At 40.2% G+C, this 22,471-nt stretch overlaps 1 long non-coding RNA gene across 1 annotated transcript; it reads left to right on the forward strand.

The window, feature by feature from the left end:
* The first annotated feature begins 18,871 nt into the window (after positions 1–18,871).
* On the forward strand, positions 18,872–22,187 carry LOC144588844 (uncharacterized). The gene is made up of 2 exons (XR_013544578.1): positions 18,872–21,942; positions 22,095–22,187. It is a non-coding gene; the product is annotated as an uncharacterized LOC144588844 (long non-coding RNA).
* Positions 22,188–22,471: the final 284 nt, after the last annotated feature.

A 22,471-nucleotide genomic window follows, 5' to 3' on the forward strand; every position in this document is an offset into this window, starting at 1 on the left:
AGGGAGCTGGACAGGGGACAGATTTGTCTTTAGTGTGGAAGGGATTGTCATTCTCAAATTGGCTTTCTCAGCCACACTAGACACTTTTCCAAGACCTCTATTCAGAGCACGTTACCATAGTCTCTCGAGCCTGAAGGATGGCTACAGATATTAAAATACAAGAAGAGTAGAGAGATTGTTTGCATTCTAAGTTCAAGTTTATTGGATTAGCTAAAGCCATCATGATTGTTTAAAATACAAATATGATAAAATGAAATCATGATAAAATCACAGACATAAAATAGTAAGAGATACTTCATATCTGGGAGTCCCCTGCACAATTGATCGCGATGGCTTTCAGGAATTTAGCTCAAATATTTCTGAACACTTTCGCGAACAGTGCTGTTCTGTATGTAACATAAGGGTCACAGTCCAATAGTAACCTGAGCACCTTTATCTGAGGGCTTTCCTCCTGTAGAGCAGCCAAAATGTTACCCAGGAACCTTTCTCTGGGGTTTTGATAGAGCTGACAGAAGAGTACAGTCGTGCCCCTCCTTACTATTGCCCCGCATTACGACGAAACCGCATTATGATGATGTTTTTGCAATAGCTTTTGCGATCGCAAAACAATGGTTTGAATAGGCTTTTATCGCTTTGCGATGATCAGATCCCTGCTTCGGGAACCGATTCTTCACAAAATGACGATTTTCCTACAGCTGATCGGCGGTTTCAAACTGGACACCGGGTGAATATAATGGCTCCCCGCTGTTTTCTGGGATGGATTCCTCGCAAGACAGCCACCAAAATTGGCCGCCCTATGGAGGATCTTTGCTGGATGGTGAGTTTTTAGCCCATTGGAATGCATTAAATGGGTTTTAATGTGTTTCAATGGGTTTTTTATTTTCGCATTACGTTTTCGTTCTACAGTGATTTCGCTGGAGCGAATTAACGTCATAATGCGAGGCACCACTGTAAATAGTGGACAACATCCTCTGTCTCACCTTCTCTGCAAATGTCAGGTGTGTGCATGTTTGGCCTGGATCAGGTGAAGAACCAGAGAGAGTTAGGACACAAAGATGGAGACCAACAGAACCAGAGGAACTATGGGACTTTGTATTTCTGGCTATAAGCCCTCATTGTGAGAGATTCAACTTTTGAACTGTTAACATTCTGAACTAAATTGACAAAAACCATCTGCCGCTGGGAGTAGAGTCAAGGGGATTAAGAAGACCCTGGTACGGAGATCCTTCTGAGCAAAGCAGATTCCACACCTGTCCACTAAGGGATGGAATACATGTTAAGCATTCCATACTTCACAATAAGTGATAAGGACCATATATCTAAGGAAATCTCTACCACACATGCCCTGTGAACAACCTGAGACAAAGGAATCTCTTCTGCGCATGCTCTACTAAAAAACCTGCCTAAATAGAATAGAAGAAGAGGGGTCTGGGCAAACATTAGTCTGTCTGTTAATCTGACTGTTAGTCTATCCGTCTGCTGAGACCAAAAGGCTTTTGGAACCAACTACTTTCTTTGGAACTTGGACAATGCAAATAAAGAATTCTTCTCTCTTTGGTGAGTATGTATGTGTTGTGAATGTGCTGAATGCATGAAACCCCTTTATTTAGAATTGTAATCAATAGGTAATAAAGCATATTTATTTTTGCATTTATTAATGTGTCTTGTGAGGTTCTTTGCTGTTTAATGTTGTTCTTCCTGGGATACAAAAGAACCAGTAGTCACCCTTTTGTGACACAAATACATAGCCTCAGGTATTTAGGGACATTCATATACCTGCTATCTAAGACAGTAGTTGGCATGGTTTGGAAACGGAGTTCTGTGAATGTGGTTCTCAAGGAGGCAAAAGTAAGTGTGTTAAGTATTGCACCATTGAGTGATTTGTTTTCAGCAGATGGTACCAGGGAGAGAAATTTGAAGAGTGAATTAAGGCTAAGAATGGAGAGATTGTTTGCATCTTTGTGAGCATTCAGGCTGCCTTTTTGTGCTCCCTCTCCCTCTCCCTCCCTCCTTCCCTCCCCCCCCCTGTATGTTTGTGTGTGCTTGGTTTGAAGGACAGAAAACACTAGTGATGATTTGTGCAAATTGCATAAAGTACACAGATGAAGTTTGGTGTGGTGTTTTGAATTCAAAGGCAACATTATCACAGGGGTTGGATAATTCTCTACATGCTGTCTCAGCATCTTCCAACAGACTGTCTTGGTGAAGAAAGGAAACACTGGTGACATCTTTTCACTTCCACATCTAGGACCCAGCACCATCTTTTTATCTGGGCAAAGGCATGTCCACCATACTCTTGATTTGCAACAAGGATGAAGTATATTCAAATATGAAGAAAAGGACAACAACATAAGGAGCTGATATTTTTGCTAACTTTCCTCAAACTGGGCACAAAATGCTAGCCACCTTGTACCAAAAGTCAGCATATTACAGAGGAGCAAACTTAATGCGCTAAATTTGTGTGCAACTTTAATGTTCCAGTTTTTACCAACGTGCTAGGAAAAGTGCTCCCAACTTTGAACATAACCCAAGCCATGGAAAATTTGACATCAATTACAACCCAGAAGCGTAGCACTCACCTGGACAGAATAAGTTAAGTTAGGCTGCAGCTTTTTTTATGTTTATGGTGTTGCTGTTTCTATATTGTACACTTCTACTCTCATTTTTTTTAAAAATTGGAAATATAAATTTTAATATTTTCTTAATTTTCCTTTCCTTCTTTTAAAAATAAACTTTACAAATCCTTCCCAGCAGTGTCTGAAAGTTGATTGGTGGTGATGTGGAATACTTAATCCAGCCTTGCTGCTTGGTCAAGCTACTGAAGGAGCAAGAATTGATGTCTATAAACCTTGTAACACCCAGTACCAAAGAGCTGAGAGTGGTAATGGTGGAAGTGTATTGAAGGAAACTGGGTATTTTGGGATTCTCATATCCTGGTCCCACCGTTGGGGGCTATCTTCCCATGGTCCCAGTGGTGAGGTATCATCACATCAGCTAATATGAAATCTCATTTTAGTACACAAGGAAGACAGCACTTGATGTGAAAATTGCCCAGTGATAAGCATCATGTGTTGTGAACTGGGTCCATTGTGACCTAACTCCATTGTGAAATGGCTCACATACCAACATTTAATCCTAATGCAGAAAACACACATCACTGAGCACAAAATGAATATGCAGAAAACTGGAGTCTGAGATTAGAAATCATAGTTTACAGTGCTACAGATTTTAAAACATACCCTACATTAATAGATTCTAAAACATCACCTGTATTTTAAGATAATGAAATCTATTCAATTTAAGAGCTTTTCTCTGTAAAGAAGGAGTGGGTGGCTTTTTTGCTTTCAGTAGTTTAACCCAGCGATATTTACAAAATACTATATTCTTAATATCTTCCTGGATTTGGAGGGTTTGAATTACCTGCTACTGTACAGAGGAGTCAATGCAGCTGTACACTTTTCAATTCAGGAACATTTTCTGATAACTTCTGACATATGCATCTTAGTCCAGTTTCCAATGTCCTTCTCCTCACACCCATGTCTCACAAATTATCAAGGGACACAGCTGAGTAAGTACAGCATTACAGTAAAGAAACACATAAATAACAAGATTAACAATCTATCAATAAATCTTGAGATAATCTGGACATTAGGGATGTGGGGGAAATGTGTCTCATTTTTCCACTGTGTTTTTCAAAAACTCATCAGCATTGCATCTCACTCTCACTCCACATTAGGTTGAGAGACTTCCCTACCCCCACCATAGAAATGCATGCACCATTTCCTAGCACTTTTCCTAATACTAAATTTGTTTCTTCACCTGAGACCAACAATGGGCTGGTGGGAGATTTACAGTATTTATTTATTTATTTTAGTGTATGGGTTTCTCTTGAATTAAAGCCTCTTTGCACACACTTTGCATATATGAACATTTTCAGTTGCATGCACAATGTAACATGAAGGCAGAAGAATGAAGGGATCTGATGGCTTCCTGCTGATGACAGGAAACACAAAGAGACGGGTCCTTTCATTAATGGTACTGCAGTCAACAGACTGGGTAATTCATAACAAAATCTCCATTAATGTGAATTTCTTTTCCACATGAGAAGAAAGAATACCTTTTTAAGGGTAGTTTCAATCAAAGTGCACATATTCTCTCATGTGCGTTGGTAACAACATCAAGACAAGATACACAGAGATAAACATTTACCAATTCTGAAATTAATGTCAGAAATGCTTCATGTTATTGGAAGCAGATGGAATCCTATGCAGGGGAGAACCAACCCACAGAACAATAATGAAATGGAACAAAAAACATTTGCTCATCAATTAAAATTCTGTTTTCCTGTCAGTACCAGCATAACTTGCAATTAAAGTTGCCTGTCAGATTTATTTATTCACTTGCACTTCCATATTTATTTAGGACATGAAAAAACAATGTTCTGCTGTGCTTCCAACAATACTTGAGATTAATTTACCTACAGTGGATATTATTAAGGTTAGTGAAGCTGTGATTTTTTAAGTTGGAAACCTAGTGACATATTTTCCTCCCCTTCTTTTGTTAAATATATCCATGGTTTATCATAACCTCTGCACTGATATTAACCATGATTAATTACCTAGTTTTCTCCTTAGCCACACTATAAGCCACGCTTATGATCAAGAAGTGGAAAGGTAGAGAAAGGGAAGAAAAGAGCAGACAGTTCTGAAGATGACTCCTCATTTGTAACCACTGCTTAAACATTGATTGCTGTTGGCCCACAACAATCTGCAATGTAGCCTCAACCCTACCAAAGGCTTGCGCCTAGATCCACTGCTGGCACAATGCATAGACAATTCCTGGTTGCAAGGAAGGGCTGTCCAAGGTTCTTGTCATTGTACTAAGTTTAGGTGCTACAGTGGAACAACACTAGCCTCCTAAATCTACAAGAATGAAGAATTTAGTGACTATTGCTTACTTCCCTTGCCTGTGCACAGGAAATGCCATCTGGAACTAAGAAACCTTGGACTTGTAGATGTTGAGAGGCTGTATCATATAGAGAGGCATCTCTCTCTCTCATTCTCTCCTACCCATCCCTCTTTGAGATTACTTTTTCCCTTCCTGGAGAAACTGTTTGTCTGCCTCATCTAGTGGAGATCTTGGCATAACAGGTCATTGTTTGGAATGGTGTTTCCCCTAATCATGTTGCGGCTTACAGTCAGTCTTGAAAGTGCAACATCTTTGTTTTTCTTTTGCCTTTTTTCTGTCTCTTGTTGGAATGTTCACAGAACCAAACTTAAAAGAACTGAACACCAAATAAGAAACATAAATCATTACAGGTGTGAAATGCAACCATACACCACTGTCTCTTATAGTCCAGCATGAATGTTTCACTGTGTTAATCTCTCTATTGCACCTCATATGTGTAAAGAAGTGGGCAAAGTCCCATGAAAGCTTACATTAAAATCTAACAATTAGTCTTTAATGTGCCACAGTGTCTTTGTCTTGTTTATTTTTCTTTTTTTTTAGTTTCATATTTGCCTGACTAACACAGATACCTCTTCCAAATCTATTCTAATACTGTTTCTCATTCACTGTAGGAGACTGTATGAGACATGGAAAGTCCATATAAATAGGGAAATATTTACCTTAGTACCATCAAGAATCTACCACTTAGCTTAAGCCTACCTGTCAAAGCTTTGGAAAAGGAGATAGTTCTGTATTTCAAGGGTTGCCCCACCACCATGAAGCTGCCTGCTCTATTCCCTGTTTGAAGGGCTATGTCTGGTTTACAGATAAAGAACAGAGAGGCCTAACACCGAGGGAGGCCCAAAGAGAAAGAACAAGAAAGTGTGCCTTCTCGGCAGTGACCCCTCATCTCTGGAACAATCTCCCCCTCAAAATTTGTCTGGCTCCCTCGCTGGGAGGAAACCAGACAAAACTCCCTCGCTGGGCATTTTTAAGAGCCAAGCCAAGACCTGTCAATACTTAATTTATTGCTATCCTTATGGTTTAAATCATGTTTTTTTTTATTTTATTATTCTTGTATGTTGTTAGCTGCCCAGAGTAGACTTTGGTCTAGATGGGTGGGATATAAATAAATAAATGCTGTATTTTCCCATGTACAAGATGACCCAAAGTATAAGATGACCCCCCCTTTTTCTAACCCCAAATTTTAAAAAGCAAGGATCAAAGGGCTCCCTTTTTGGTAAGCCCTGTAGCTTGGCAAAAGGCAAGGAAAGAGGCTGTCAAAGTGACTGCCGCTTTTCCTCGCCTTTTGAGAAGGAGGATTTTTGCTAAACCCAGTGCGCCCTTGCCTTCTGAAAAGACAGGCCTTTTCCATGCCTTCTCAAAAAGCCAGAGTGCACTGAGTTTAGCAAAAAAAGGAAGGGGAGCTGTTTCTCCCTTTCCTTTCCTAAGGAGGCAAGAAGAGGCGCCCCAGCACGTGCGCTGCCTCCACCATGGAGGGAACAAGGCAGCTGTGATCAGGCAAGTGGGGAGTGCAGGCGGGAGCGTGTGTGAATGCTCCTTTGCCTATGCCTCCTGCAGTCTCCACCCCTGGAGGGGATGGAGGAAACAAGGCAGAGACTGAGCTGAACTGCTCAATCTCATTGGAGGTGGTGATTGGGCGGGCAGGAGGGGGGAGGCAGCGTGTGAATGCTCCTTAGCCTCCGTCTCTGCCTCCTGCTGCTGTGCCTCAGCCACCACACCAGAGGGGACAAGCTGTGAGGTCTGGAAGAGGCAGTTGGGTGACAGCAGTGGCGGCAAGAGGCACCTGAGCACCTGCTACCTACAGTGTATAGGACGACCCTCAATTTTTCCTCTAATTATTTTAGGAAAATGTGTTGTCTTATACAAGGTAAAATAGATAGATAGATAGATAGATAGATAGATAGATAGATAGATAGATAGATAGATAGATAGATAGATAGATAGATAGATAGATAGATAGATAGATAGATAGATAGATAGATAGATAGATAGATAGATAGATAGATAGATAGATAGACAGACAGAAAGACAGACAGACAGACAGAAAGAGAGACAGAGAGACAGACAGACAGACAGAAAGACAGACAGACAGACAGAAAGAGAGACAGACAGACAGACAGACAGACAGACAGACAGACAGAGAGACAGAGAGACAGAGAGACAGAGAGACAAAAGAGAAAGAAAGAAAGGGACCTTTAAGTTGCCGATCAGCCATTAGTACCTGGAGAACTGACTGAGCAGGTATGGAAGTCAGTTTATCAGTACCTTCCCCACAATGGCAAAATGCATTATATTTCTATTTAAATGACAGCAATTTTTTTCTAATTTTGCATCTATATGAACAATTTAGGAAATGTGACTTCTATGTAAATCCGGTATCTTTAATCTCTTCATATGTGCATTGCAGTTTCTCTGTTTTTGAAAAGGCATCATTAGCTGTTAGTTATATAAGATGTGACTGTTTTGTTCCTCCATGCCTGGGCCTTGCTGGGAAACCAAGATTTGCAGAGTATGAACACTACTTTTGCTCCAACCTCATGATGGAGGCAATCTACAAAGTTCCGTGAATGTTCAGATCTGAATGTCAGTTTCCATAATTTTACCATTATGAGGATGAACTATATTTATAGCTCTTTTTCCCTACTTGTTTGTACATCTTTCGCTGGATTGTCATTATGAAAGCCCAAACGGTATCCTTTGGCTTATGAGAGATGAATGAGGAAAATGAGTGCAATTGAAAATATTGTACACAATGCTGAGGTATGAACACTCTTTCTGTGGTGTTAGCTTGTGATCTTTCCTTGTATGCACCAGAATGAATATTTAAGGTGCTAGAGTGATCTGCATTCTTCAAGCCACAGAACTGGTGTTGTTTCTCAATATTGAACTGCTGGACAATTCAGTGGTTTAGGTATCTGACTGCGGAGACAGAGGTTGAGAGTTCGATTTCCCACTGCACCTCCTTGACAGGGGCTGGAATTGATGATCCGTAGGGTCTCTTCCAGCTCTGCAGTTGCAAGATGAGTAGTATTAGCATTAGTGCCATCAAGTACAGTAGTATTGTTATTGTCATTATTAGTATTCCTATCTGTGTATAAAACTATCTACAAGGATAAAAGCAGCAGAAAAGGTAGTATACAAGTATTTCACATTGAAATGTTGATCAGAATAATCCGGCATCTCGAGATTGTTGCCAGTATTTTTTTAAAGCAAACCTATTTAATTATTATGTATATTTAGTAATGAGATATCCCATGGTATCTATAAAACCTTGATTGTTGAAGCTGGTTAGAATTTTTCTACCCTTGGAGATAAGTTGAGATCTTTAGCAAAGTACCTTCGTTATAATTGCATTTTCTTTCAAATCTCACTTTTTGAAGATTTGAACAAAAGAAATTCAGGAAAGTTTTAAGCTTTGTTGAATTCTCCCCCAGCCCCTTCCCTGCAGTCATTGTATCATTTAGCAGTCATCCAGTACCTTTGACTTTGTTCAAAAGCAAAACCCTAACTTCCACTTTCTCTTTTTTTCCCAGAGAAAGTCTGCTGAATTTAAATCTTCTGTCTTAAGGGCACACCAAAAAAAACCACAAAATACTGAAATAATAATAGCAATAAAAAAGAATATCCACGTTTGTAGTTAGAGTAAATAATTTTACATTTGTATTTAAATACAAGAGAGATCCAGTTGGCAGCATTTTAAAATGTTGTAAAAAGATTTGACCTTTTTTTCAAGTGACTGATGATTAAAGAGTAGAAAGGATGAAAAAAGCTTATTTCCTTTTGCATTCTTGAAGTCAAAAAACTTTCATCTGAAACAGAGACAAGTGCCTGCTTCAGGGGCACAGTCAGAATGTGACTATTCCAATATGAACTCTTTTTAAGAGTTTTCTTGCATTTATGTACCACCAGTCTTGAAAGCATGTCTCCCTGTAGTGAGCTTCACAGCGGTATTCATATATGTGTTTTGAGAAGTGGTTCAGCTGAGTTAAGAAAGAAAATTCGTTAATAAATATTTTCAACATAACTTTAATTGTTCACCTCTTCCTGTCACATCCATAATGATTGGTACAGAACAGCATACTAATTATATAGTTAAAACCATAAAACTCCATGCTTCACCTTGCCACAAGCATGTATGCAACCTAATTCATGTGGCCACAGGAGGGCTTTAGCCTAATTCATGCAGAGGCGTGAACCACATAAGGGTGCTCTGTTACTGACCTCACTGACTTTTGACTCACCATCTCTTCTGGTGCTGCACATCAAGACCGGCATCAGCTTGCTGGTGTTTCCTTAACATCAGATGCTAGAAATAGTCCTCAAGACCTTTGGCATCCAACCCATATGTACTGTCACTGGACCTAAGCAAGTGCAGAAGAGTTAGCAACATGTTATCCACCTACTCACTCACTCCCAAGTGCACCCGCCCAAGGATGTGCCTAAGCCTATTTAGCAGGACTACACCAAGCTTGTCTGATTATGAAGGCTGCAAAGCGTTGGGCCAGGTCAGTACTTGGATGAGAGATCATCAGGCTGTACAAGGGATCTCCAGCTAGAGTGAAGAAAGATTCCTACAACTCTGGAAGGTTACTGACTGAAGTGAAAATCCTGGGATAAATGGACCTGTCTTCTGACCCCACTGTAAGGCAGTTGCCCATGAACATGTCTTGAGTAGTTTCCCCTTCTTTATTTGCATAATTCCTGCACTGCTGAGGGGTATGAGAAGAAACCTGCTATTGGCTTCTCAAAAAGGAGAGGTAGGTAAAGAGCCCTATCCTTGTATCTCATCTGGAAAGAAAGTGGCCAGGGTGTATAATTTTTTTTTTCATATGGCTGTAGGTGATTAGAACTGTTTTCTAAACTAGGTTTAGAGTTCTTATTGACATATTCTTAAAGAATATTGACTTTAAAAATCACCTTCTGATTTTTTTTTTAAAAAATCATCCTTCTCTACTTGTGCATCACTCTAAAGGCCTGGTGGGGAAAAAGAATAAACAATTTTAATATTAATTAATTAATTAATATTCAGTAATTAATACCTTCAGCTATTTCTCCTTTTTTTGAACGTACACAGCATAAAAAAGCCTAATCTTGTTTGCATTGCCAAAGGTTGCATATTCCAAGCATCAAGGAACAGCGTCTTCCAGAGTCTGTAAACCATTTCTTCACCCTCTTTAGCTTATTCACAAAGTGACACTGTTCACGAAGCAATCTCAGAAGCTGACTTCTTTTTTTTTCATCAATTAGCCACTTCTCACTCAAACACAAAGCAATTGTCATGGTTGTTTTTCAACAGATGTAAATGGTACTGGGTAGAAGAGGGTATCCTGTAGACCATCTTGACTGCTGCCATTGATGTTATCAACATTCAGGCTGCCCTTTGCTATCTAAAGCTTGGAATCCTTTTTCTTACTGGTAACATGGACATGATGTTGTGCAGCAATATTAAGACATATCCTGATATTCTGAATTGTGAGTAGAGGAGCACAATATTCCCCATTCATAAACTGGAGGTGTTTTGAATAGCTGAACTGAGAAGAGTTATTCCCAAAGGGTGATTAAGGCTATTTTGGTGTCTAATCACAACTTACACCACTCTGAAATAGTCTCAGAAATGTAGTTTTGTGTAAAGAAACCTGAGTATGTTGCACCTCCACACACTAAAGCTGCTTGGCCAGAGACACTTTCTGCTGGCCTACAGTTGTTAACATCTTCTGTTTCTTGTGTTAGTTCTTTAGAATTGGTTGCACTATTTCCTCCATTACAATAACCAGCTACATCTTGGATCTTGCCAGGTGTCCATCTCCTTCTCAAAGCCAGTCAGCTGTGAAACCCAAGATTTAAGCACACACATGATTTGACAGATTTAACAACTATCTTGTCTACATTCTTGGCCACCATAAGGCAAAATTCATCCATCAATATTAGAGTAGAAAGAACACTGGAGAACCTATTGGTTGACATATGGAGTTTGAAATGTGATAGATACAAGCAATTTTGTCCTCAAAATGTCAAACAGTCTTCTGAGCAAGTGTTCTGATATGCTGGGTGGTGTAATGAAGTCAGTGCTGACAGAGTGAAAGCCACAGGATATTCTGAGCATGGTATTATCTCTTTCTTTCTTCCTTCATCTTTCCTTTTTCCCCTAGACTTAGCTATAATCATCACAGTAGTTGAAAGAGAAATGAATGTTTTCAGGGATCAGTATATAGTTTCAAGCTATTCCTGTTGTAATATAAAGATTTGAAAGTGGCTTGAATGAATAAGCAATTAAGAACCATTAGTTCTACAAATTTTCTTTCTTTCTATTTCTCTCTTTCTTTTAAATGGGATGGATCCAGCAGCATGAATTTTTGGACAGTTATTAGTGAGAGCTGACTGTAGGGACTGTTATGAGATGCACCTGCACTTTCAAATTTACCACTACACCACTGACTACATCATCATAATACCCAGTGCTTGTTATGAGCTGAACCACTCAGAAAAATTCCATTGGAGAACTTTGGACTGATACAGCATTTGTGTGTGTGTGGGGAAGGCAGCTGAAAATAACTCAGTTTTCACAAATCAGTTCAAGAACACATATTCTTAATATATACAGCTTAGCTGTCATATAACTGAAAGCTATCCAGCATTTGTTGCTGTTCTCCTTGTTTGATCTACAGTGCTTGCAGGACATCCTGTGTGTACCAGAAGGAGTTCAATGGGACTTGCTTCCAGGTAAATGTACAAAGGATTGTAGCAGTCTAAGCAAACAATGTTTATGCATCAAGGTACTCTTGGGATGTAACTGACTGCACTCACTTGGGAATAAACCCCAATGAGCACAGTGGTGCTCATTGCACCTCACTTCTGAGTATACATACACAAGATTATCCAACCAGTAGTACTACAAATGGTGGTTGTGCATTCAGAGTTTTCTAAGAAACTGGCCAGATTTTAATATAGACCCATTTGTTGTGTTGGTTAAGCCCACAGAGCCCACCAGACATCTGATGATATGCACTTACTTAGATTTTTGTTTTTCATTAGGAAGATTTCTGCTGTGAGATATTTACCCAGGAGCTTTGGAGAATTGACTAGATAGATGAGGTAACAGATGTTCAGGTGGTAGCAGCCAACAGCAGCAATGTCTTATACAAAATGAAACAATTCCATATTATTTGCAAATCCTGGCTTGATACAATTTTAATCACCTTGATAGCTATAGCTGTGAAGCTGTCACATCAATCTAAGGTATTAGCACTTCAAATGTGACAGAAAACCCAAGATGACAAGGTTGGTGGGAGAGAGAATATGGAAACAACTCATAATTATCGACACAAAGCATTCTTGGATTACTAGATTTGATGTGGTCATCATTCTGCAAACAATAATTCATTTCAAATATATTTAGATTTCTCATCTAATGAAGAGCAATGCCACCTTCTTCCACCACCACCCAAAACCCACACTCAAATAATCACCATCATAATCAACAACAGCTCCTTGCTATAAAGTCCTTAAAATACAAATCCTGATACTGAGGAAACAGCAAGAGGAAGAATAGGTTTGGAAAGGGCAAAATAATAGCAAAGCAAAGTGTGCTGCTCATATACCACCCCATAGCTCTTAAAGCACTCTCTGGGAATGTTATAATTTAATTATGCATGCTACACATTGCCCCCCTCCAGCAAGATGAGCACTCTACTTACCAACCTCAGAAAGACGGAAGGCTGAGTCAATGTCAAGTTGGCTATTTAGGATTGAACCCGGGTCGTGAGCAAAGTTTGGACTGCAGTACTTGTGGTACTAAAGTTTAACCACTGTGCCATGAGGCTCATGAGAATACTCATCTAATGAATTTTAAAGGCCATTCAATCTGTATTAGAGATGGTCACAAATTAAAAAAAAGTAATTCATTTTGATTCCTGATTTGTCAAGGTCGATGAATCATGAATAATGAATTTATGATTTTTATCTTTAAAAATGGTGAATCAATTTGTTGATTTATTTTTGCCTTTCAAATCCTATAAAATGCCCTGAACTCAATTCTGCAACTCCTGCAAGACTGGTGAAGTTTGGTATTCGAATGTCCAAGTTACACACCCACAAAGAGGGACCCCCTAGGAAAGTTCCATCCAAAAATCTAGAGACACCAAAATTACAGAGAAGCTTCCCTGAGTCTCCCCTACAAGCCATCCAGGTTTGTGTGCCTGGGGGCTGTCTTATAGTCCAATGAATAAATGAAACAAAAATCACTAAAAATCCATTGATTTGTATTCATGGGGCATCAATTTGTATGAATATGAATAGATGAATTAGGAATTTTTGAATGAATTTCATTATTCATTTTTTAATTCATGCCCATCTCTAATCTATATTCTAATCTTCTGAGGACCCAATTCACTGTGGCATCAGTTACATGGCTAGTCCTGAAACCTAGGATTCTTCAAACCCAAAATGCTCTCTCTCTCTCTCTCTCTCTCTCTCTCTCTCTCTCTCTCTCTCTCTCTCTCTCTCTGTGTGTGTGTGTGTGTGTGTGTGTGTGTGTGTGTGTGTGTGTGAGATAGCTGTGGGAAATGGATGAGACCTTTTCCCACCCTGGAGCTTTAGCAGCCCATTGTGGATTGGACTATACATGACTGTAGTGAATGTTTTAAGAATCCTGAATGTTCTGTTCCTCTAAGAGATAGACAATAGATTCTGTAGTATTTGGCTGAACATTAGAATACATACCTTAACAGACATTTGCAACAGCAGAATTGATTGCCTTGGGAAGTGGCAGTTCAGGGTTGGGTGATTTCCAGAGCCCACATACATGCATCTCTGGACCCTAGAGGGCTATATCTGCCATCACAACTCCTGCCATGTTCCCAGGAGTTACAACAGCAGAGTCCAATAACCAAATACCAAAGCCAACTCACACAACATAGTCCAGGGTCAGAATCCAAAGCCAAAACGCACAACATAGTCCAGGGTCAGAGTCCAAAGCCAAGGGTCCAGAGAACAAGGTTCAAGGTTGTCAGAAACATGGATGCAAGCCAGAGGTTTGACTTGTTGCTTCCACGTACTTTCAGCCATCTGAGAGCTGCTTCTATAGTAAAAACAGCCCTTGAACTGCTGGAAGCCTTTTCATCCTGTCAGAACTCAGGACTAGTTGATCCGATGTTTCTGCGGGCAGCCTTCAAGTGATCCTCTGACCTTTTCGTCATAAATCTTCCCCTCAGCCTGGCCCTCAGCCTATCTACTGGGGGAGGAGAATCTGGAGGCGATTTAGGTGTCTGTATTTCTAATTGCTCAGCGGTCTCCTCAGCTACAGTTAACCCTTCAGGTTCCGGATCTTCGGCTGCACTCATGACAACTCCACTCTATTTTTTTCTTTGAAAAAAAAATACTGGAAAAATTCCATTTGCATCCTCTAGTGTTCCTTGGTTGCCATTGGTCTGTTTTTAACTGGAGGTGTAGAAGATCTGGGACCACTCAAAATATGGCAAAATTTCTTCCACATCTCCTAGAGGCCATAAGAAGACCTTTTTGATCAGAAAAAAAATAATTGTGAGTGGTGGGGTGCTGTAGGGCCCATAGGTGCTGGGGTAGATGCATATTACCCACCCTTGCATTAGATCCTCATTTCTGGTCATTAGGTAGAGGTTAATGAGAATCTACTACAGAAGCTGTGTAACAGAGCATGCATTGCACAGGGTGCTGGAATAGGGGTCAGTAGGCTTCCGTCCAGCACTAAAGTTCTACGGTTCCTACTAGGTTGGCCACAATTCACTCTCCTTCTAAAGAAATAAATGATTCTACAATTGGCAGACACCCATTGATTAAAGGCTTCTTTGTGGAAAGCTGTTCCTTCCAGGGCTTAATGGGAGTGGACCAGAAGTCATAAACATTTTATGATGTTTTTAATACCACAAGCCACTGCCAGTACACTTTGACATAGGAAGATGGGGGTAGAAATCTTCTCAAGATAATGATAATAGCTCAACAATGCAGCATTGGCTTCCTGTGGATATGGAAGATGCTCACTATGTGAGATGGATTTGAAACTGCTCTGCCCTGAGGCCAGAGATAAACACTTGACAGAATGCCTTTCAAACCTTCTTAAAAGTCTATACTGAACAGGAATACAACAGCTAGGATATGCTACTGGAGCAAAATGATTTCTGATGACCACACGTAAGAAGAGAAACATACTCACTCGCCAAGAGGAGGGTGTAAAAATTATAATCTAACCCTGTGTCTAACAGAGAGGGGTCCTATATATGTTTTTGTGTGTGTATGTGGCCTCAAATATAATACTCCTTCATTGTAATAATAATCTGGGGTTGCGCTTTAGAAATTCAAGCACAGGACTCTCCAGGACAGGCAAGTTTTTATCACTTCTCTATAATTAAAACAACACGTTTAGATGGGCAGTGAATGACTCAACTGCTCCTGGGTTGGGCGGTTGCTTCTTGTATATCTGGTAGCATCTCTGATGTCTCAGAAGGATGTGTCCAGTTCTCAAGATCTTAAACACAGAATGCCTATGAATATGGTTTTCCACTCTTCAGTGCTGTCACTGGGATATGATAGGCTTTGCATAACACAGGAACATCAGTCTGTTAACTCCTCAACTCCCATGGAGTTCTGGAATTAAGAATTTCACAGGGTAATATGGAATGTTTTGCTGGAAAGCTTTCATGCACTTTTCTCAGCTATAGCAGAGAATTCTACGTTTTTCACCAAACTACTCATCCCAAGAATCTGCTGCAAGGCACTATGACTGCTCAAGTGGGATCTTAAGCCCCGTAACTGTGTACTATAGTTATACTCCAGACTCACGAAGAGATTCTTGCACTCCCATTGTCCATCATTAACTGTAAAAAATATTAAATATTAAAATATATTCTTCTCTTTGACACAGAACAAGGACTAATGGGGCATAACTTATTTAAAGGCTTGCTTTCCTCCATGTGTACAGCTGGGGATTTACATCTTTAATGCAGTGGAAAGATAAGACCCCATTGTATGAGGATGCAGGCTTTTCCAAAACAACTTTTAAAAGAAGGAATGTTTTCTGTGTCTTCCAGTAACTTACTGAAGTTTACAGGCTACTATTGTCATTCTCACTGTACTGCTCTTTTCTGGGTGAAAGGATTTCTTTCATTTACTGTTAGCTGATTCATCCTTAAGGACAGAAGGTATTGATCTGTTGTCTGATCTTCCATCGATCGGAGCTACTATTGCACTGATATACTCTTCTGTATTTCCATCTCTGATGGAATGATAGGCATGCTTAATTGACAGTTTACATAGCAGACAGGTCTAAAAATAACATCTACTAGCAGCAGATTGACATCTGTGACAATTGTGATGTGATTGCACTTTCTTGGTGTTTATTACTGAGGTAGTTTGTAACATATAGACATCACTCTTAAGTTACTCCTAAAAATGGATAAATCAGAGACACATACTAATGCAAAGCTGATCATCCAAGTAGAAGAGGACTTACTGAGATAAGCAATATATTTATGCTGAATTAGAGTGATATCTTTATCGAGATTAATTGCTTGGGAGAAATCCAGTTGCTCCCCCAGGCCCCGAAATGAAGACGCAAGACAACCATTCTTTGGATTTAAATATGGGCCACACTTTATTAAATCAAATTAAATGCCACCAGAATAAACCAATTCCAAAATCGAGGGGGCCTGCGGTAGTGCGGGGAAATAACACCAAATAATTCCAGATTAGTCAATGGGCGAGTCCCAGGCCCCAGGTTCCAACTGTCTCTCGACTGTAGGAACCTGGAAGGCCTCAATTAAACACCCCAGACCACTAGCCATCGTATTTGATGACCTTTGGTCCGCAAGTGGTCCAGCGCATCAGCCTCCTTCAGCCCTGTAATCGCACGATCCGCAGAACTGTCAGAACTGACGCGCTGTTTGCTTTATGATAATTACAAAAGGGAGACACCGTGACAAGTTATTCCCGCACTACCCGCCAAAGCATGAGGACTAGCATCGGCTATGTCCCATGTACCCACCAAGCAGACCAAGTTCCACCAGCAGGCCCCCTCATATATCCTCCAAGAAAATGCCCAAACCTGCATCAGACAGGTGGACTCCATCCTTGTGAAAATATTCCAGATTGGATATTTGGAATCTGCGATGATTAATCACAGATCCGAGGCCGCATTTGCTGACGCCTCCACAAACCTCCTTATTGACCTGACAGGCCTTGTTTACCTTATCAATGTGTTGTGCTCCACACCCATTTAAGCGCGGTATAATCGTTGACCAAACGATCCGCATGGTGGGATATAATGCATGTAGTCTGTTCAAATACCTCAATATATCCAATATCAATGCCTTTCGCGGCACTCTGGGCAAATCATTGCCCCCAAATGAACCACCAAGATGTCTGAAGGCGTATTTCCAAAAGAGGTCATCCTTCCAAATTGTAACCATTACATGCCATGCATGCTTTTTTTTAAATTTATTTTTATTTATTGTTTAATTTTTTGTTTGTTTGTTTGTTTGTTTGTTTGTTTAATAAGACATCAGTGCCTTTTCTGGCGGTCTGTACCAACCCTTGCCATCCGAATGTACCACCAAAATGCCCGGAGGCCCATTATTCCAATGATGTCATTCTTCCAAGCTGTAACCAATTCATGGCAGGCATGCCATTCCAAGACATAAATGCATGGGCACCAAGCCCCCAAATCATTCCCACATGGGGAAGATGCAGCACTATGTGCCGCCCAATGGATGAAACTGTGCCACCAATCACGAAGTGTCGTAGTCACTGCCGAGTCTCGCCACCTGAAATGATATAAACAGCCTCTGCCGTAGGTTAGGTAATGATATGATATATTTGTTAAACCCAATTTCATAGCCAGTTCCCAGACTTTGTCCACAATCATTTGGCACCTTCCTGAATTTGCTCTTCCGCAGAAGATGAAATCAATCCGGTAGTGTGCCACTTCTCTGCCCAATCTGCCATTCAGTAACCGTGCTAAACCTTACAAAAGCTGAACATGAAATTGAGCCGCTGCCCCCCAGGTAGGGCCCTATCAATATAATATAGCCTTAGAAATTGAAAGCCCAAAGGGGTAACGTCTAAAGAGTGAACAGATAAAAATCCCAAAAGCTGATTAAACATCAGCCCCTGCGAGTTCAGCACCGTTTCCACAATACCAAATCATTTTAACTGCCTCGTCAAATGAGGTATATAGCGTTCCCCAAGAATAGTGTCATTCACCCAAACCCCCTCTGGGAAGGATAAATGATGTATTAGCCTATATTCACCTAGGACTCTTTTTTTTTTTTTTTTGGAACAATCCCTACGTATGACACCCTTAGGTTATCTGTGGGTGACTCTCTAATTGGTCCCAAGACCCTACCATCTCCAACCTCCTTATTGATCTTTTCCAATACTGTACATTCCAAGCCTTTTACCTATTCATTATCTTTGGCCATAAAGGCCATTCTAATACCTAACGCTGGTAATTTGGAAACCGTATTTGAACTGGATCTCAAGTATTCCACTTCCTCCTTCCACGAATCGGAACCATGTTGTATCCAGTATCGGTACCGAACGGTGTTGCTTAGCTCCTATGCTCTTACCTTCCCCAGAAGTCCCAGTTGTTTTGGGATTTGCATAGGGCATGCCCCACCCAAACCATTGTGGGCTCACAGGGGACCAGAAACCACTGGGCCAACCATACAAGGTGCTTCTTCTTCTTCTTCTTCTTCTTCTTCTTCTTCTTCTTCTTCTTCTTCTTCTTCTTCTTCTTCTTCTTCTTCTTCTTCTTATTATTATTATTATTATCATTATCATCATCATCATTATTATTATAATGATAATGATAACAAAAATAAAAATAAAAATAAAAACAACAACAACAACAACAACAACAACAATGTTTTGTTATTTTAAAGCAGGCGGGTTCTGCCTTTCAACCTTTAAGTTATAAAGGTACTATTCCATGGCATGCTAAGAATGGTATGGAGGGTAAAAAATATCAGCATTCCCTCCTCCCAAATCCTTTATGGCATGATTTCTTAACCAGAAAGAAGGCTTCAGCAACAAGAACTGCTGAGAGATGTTCGAATTCTTCCTGACATCCTCCAGGACCCTGTTTCTTTGCATGAGACAGTAGAGTCTTATGTCATTTGTTATCATAAAGTATCAACTGATGCCACAGATGACCAATGTATGGGGGAAGGGAATGTGGGTGAGAAAAACACCTTTCCTCTTCCTAAGCTTTTCAGTTCTTTATTTGGGGGACAAGATGGTTCTCCTCCCTTCTATTTTAAGGAACCTGCATGGAGACATTTAGCTGCCAATTGGGTGCTGTACACTTATGCATCATTCCCTTATTAATCTACATGCCTGTGACTTGAAACTGAAATTTGCCACTGCCTTGAAAAGCACAGTTTTTAAAACTGATGATGTGATGAGTTGAAGTCCAGTAGTCAGTATTTGGTTCCCTGTTGTGTCTCTTAAGAGAAAGCCAGCATATATGGCATTAGGTGTCTGCACAGTCCTAGAGTGTCTCTGTAAGAAGGGATTCATAAACCATTTCTGAGTACCTAATATCTAAGAAAATCCGGCAGGGTCACTGTAAGTCCCAATAAACTTGACATCAGAGCACACAATACTGAAATAATAAACATCTTTACCCTCTACTAACGTATTATGATGAATTACATAATCAGCTGACACCAAATGACTTTTGTCAATAAATTGCCAGTAATTAACGATATAACCCACCCGCATGGGTACTGCAATATTATTTAGCAATCACTCCTTACCTGCCCCCCAGCAACCCTTCTACGGGTTACTAGGGGGCAGACATGGAGTCAAATCTTAAAACATGATGCTGTTAAGGTGCTACATTCAATATGCCAGCAAGTTTGGAAAACTCAACAGTGACCAGAGGATTGGAAGTTCAGTCTACATTCCAAGCCCAAAGAAAGGCAGTGCCAAAGAATGCTCCAACTACCGTATACAGTGGACCCTCTACTTAAGGAATTAATCCGTATTGGAATGGTGGCTGCATGTCGAAAAGTCTGTAAGTTGAATCTCCATTGACCTACAATGCACTGAAAACCGATTAATCCCATAACCAGTGGTTTTTATTCTATTTTTATTCCATTTTTTTGTTTGTTTTTTTTGTTTTTTTTTTGGTCTGTAAGTCGATTCTCTGGCTGCAAGTCGAATCTAAATTTTGCAGCCAGAGAAGTCTGTAACTCGAAAAGTCTGTAAGTCGAGCCGTCTGTAAGTCGAGGGTCCACTGTAATTGCACTCATTTCACACGCTAGCAAGATTATGCTCAAAATCCTACAAGGTAGGCTTCAGCAGTATGTGCACCAAGAACTCCCATAAGTACAAGCTGGATTCAGAAGGGGCAGAGGAACTAGAGACCAAATTGCTAACATGTGCTGGATTACGGAGAAAGCCAGAGAGTTCCAGAAAATATCTCCTTCTGCTTCATTGAATATGCAAAGCCTTTGACTGTGTGGACCACAGCAAACTATGGCAAGTCCTGACCACCTTATCTATCTACTGATAAACCTGTATGTGGGACATATACATGACTATTCACAAGCAGGTCTCATATACCAAGCTCAATGGCACTCACTCTGTGGGGCAGGTGTACACATAATGTCCTTGACCCAGGTTTCTTAAATATAGGGAGTACCTCTGCTAGACACATGCAGAGTACATTCTCTGAGTAAATTTGGCCAGCAGATCTGTCTGTAAGGAACAAAGCTCTGAAAAGTGCTGTATGAGAAAACACCAGAAAAAAGATACTGTTTGCCTGAGTTTTTAAAACTTTCAAAGAGTCTGTATTTGCAGTATTAGAAAGTGGTCTCTGCTGATTTCTTTTCCTATTGATATATATTGATATAAAATATACCAAAAATTAATTTCTAGACCAGATATCCCTAACCTTGTACTTGGAAGATGTGTTTGACTACCACTTCCATCATCTTCACTGAGTATAGCCAGTATCCTCATTATCTGGCCATGAATGATAAAAGTTGCAGTCAAACAATGTGCTTGGAATATTCAACAACAGAAAATTATAGCTCTTAAAGCTAGCACAAAAACATGCAGCCTACCAGGTGGAATCCAAAGTACTGCACAATACCAGTGTTCGCTAGGTCTTATCCCTCAGTAGGCCCCATGAAAGGGGCATAGTGGGCATGTGTGCCTATGCTTGATGCTTGTAGGAGAGGTGGTTTTTTTTTAATAGTCCAATTGATGCCAGTTGTTGTAAACAGTCAACCTTTGCAAGTTTCAATTCAGAGTTTTTGTTGAAACTTGAATTGCTAGCTGTCTGCAGTAAATCTGTGATCAAGTCTTTTAAGATATTCAAATTAAAACTATAATCAATAAATTCAACCATTCTATAAATATTTATCTTAGCAGTTAAGCTGTAATCACATGTATTCTATATAAAACCATGCAATGTAATTAATATTATAAATTACACTTAGTGTGTAAATAAATATTCTATATAGCCAGCCAATAAACAACCATATAAATTACTATTATTAATTAACCTGATTAAATTTATTATATGTAAACATGGCAATATTACCCTTAATATTTTTAGCATTCAATCTACCATTACAATAGCTTTATTCTACAATAATTGGCAATCGTCCAAGAAATAAATGTATGCAAAAACTTTCAGCACCCTTTTCTTCTTATTTTTTTTCTATCTCTCTCCCTCTCTCTCTCTCTTTTTTGGACTAATCATATGAATCCCAGCGATCTGCTGTTAAATTACAGGAACTTAGTCAATATTGTATTAAATACTTCCCCCTGTCTCCTAAACAAAATGGCTGCAGCTAATGCAAAAGGGCTGGGAAAAGGGAGAGAAACAAAATGGCTCCCGTTAGTAAGCCTCTGCAGTTCCTCATACAAACAACACAGTGTGAAGAAGCTATTAGGACAGATAAACCAAAAAAGGAAGCCAAATTCCAGGTAACCCACACTAATTCTTAAACTGTGTGTGGGGGGGCATTTTTTCTGTAAAGGAAAATAAAATAAAAAGGGGCCCTTTAAAAGCTCAGAAAAGGCTCCAGCAGGGGCGGGGCAAGTTCTCCAGCCCGTTCTTATCTCTCCGATCTCCCCAGCTAATCTGCCAGCTTGCCTAAGGAAGGGAAAATGAGCTCCTGAAAACACCCTTAGATGTCCACGAAAGCAACCCAAACACAGGTAAAAAAGAATATTAAGCTTTGGAGGGAGCTCAGGGGTACTCTCACTCAAACCAAAAGGCAGCTTCTTTGTCCAAATCGCAAACTGCTCTCCAAGCTGCCAGTAACGAAAGACGCCAGATTGCGAACCGGCACTTCCCTATATAGCGCCATTCGCGCCAAAAAGGTCACGTGGCCTGGGTTGCCTTTCTTCTCCCGGGGCCGGGGAGGCAAAAACACTGCACAGATCGATGGCCCTGACGGCGCCACTCCTGCACGTGCACGCTTCTTTCTGCTAAAATTAGTGTGCATTTAAA

Source organism: Pogona vitticeps, chromosome 4 (assembly GCF_051106095.1).
Source record: "Pogona vitticeps strain Pit_001003342236 chromosome 4, PviZW2.1, whole genome shotgun sequence".
NCBI classification, from domain to species: domain Eukaryota; kingdom Metazoa; phylum Chordata; class Lepidosauria; order Squamata; family Agamidae; genus Pogona; species Pogona vitticeps.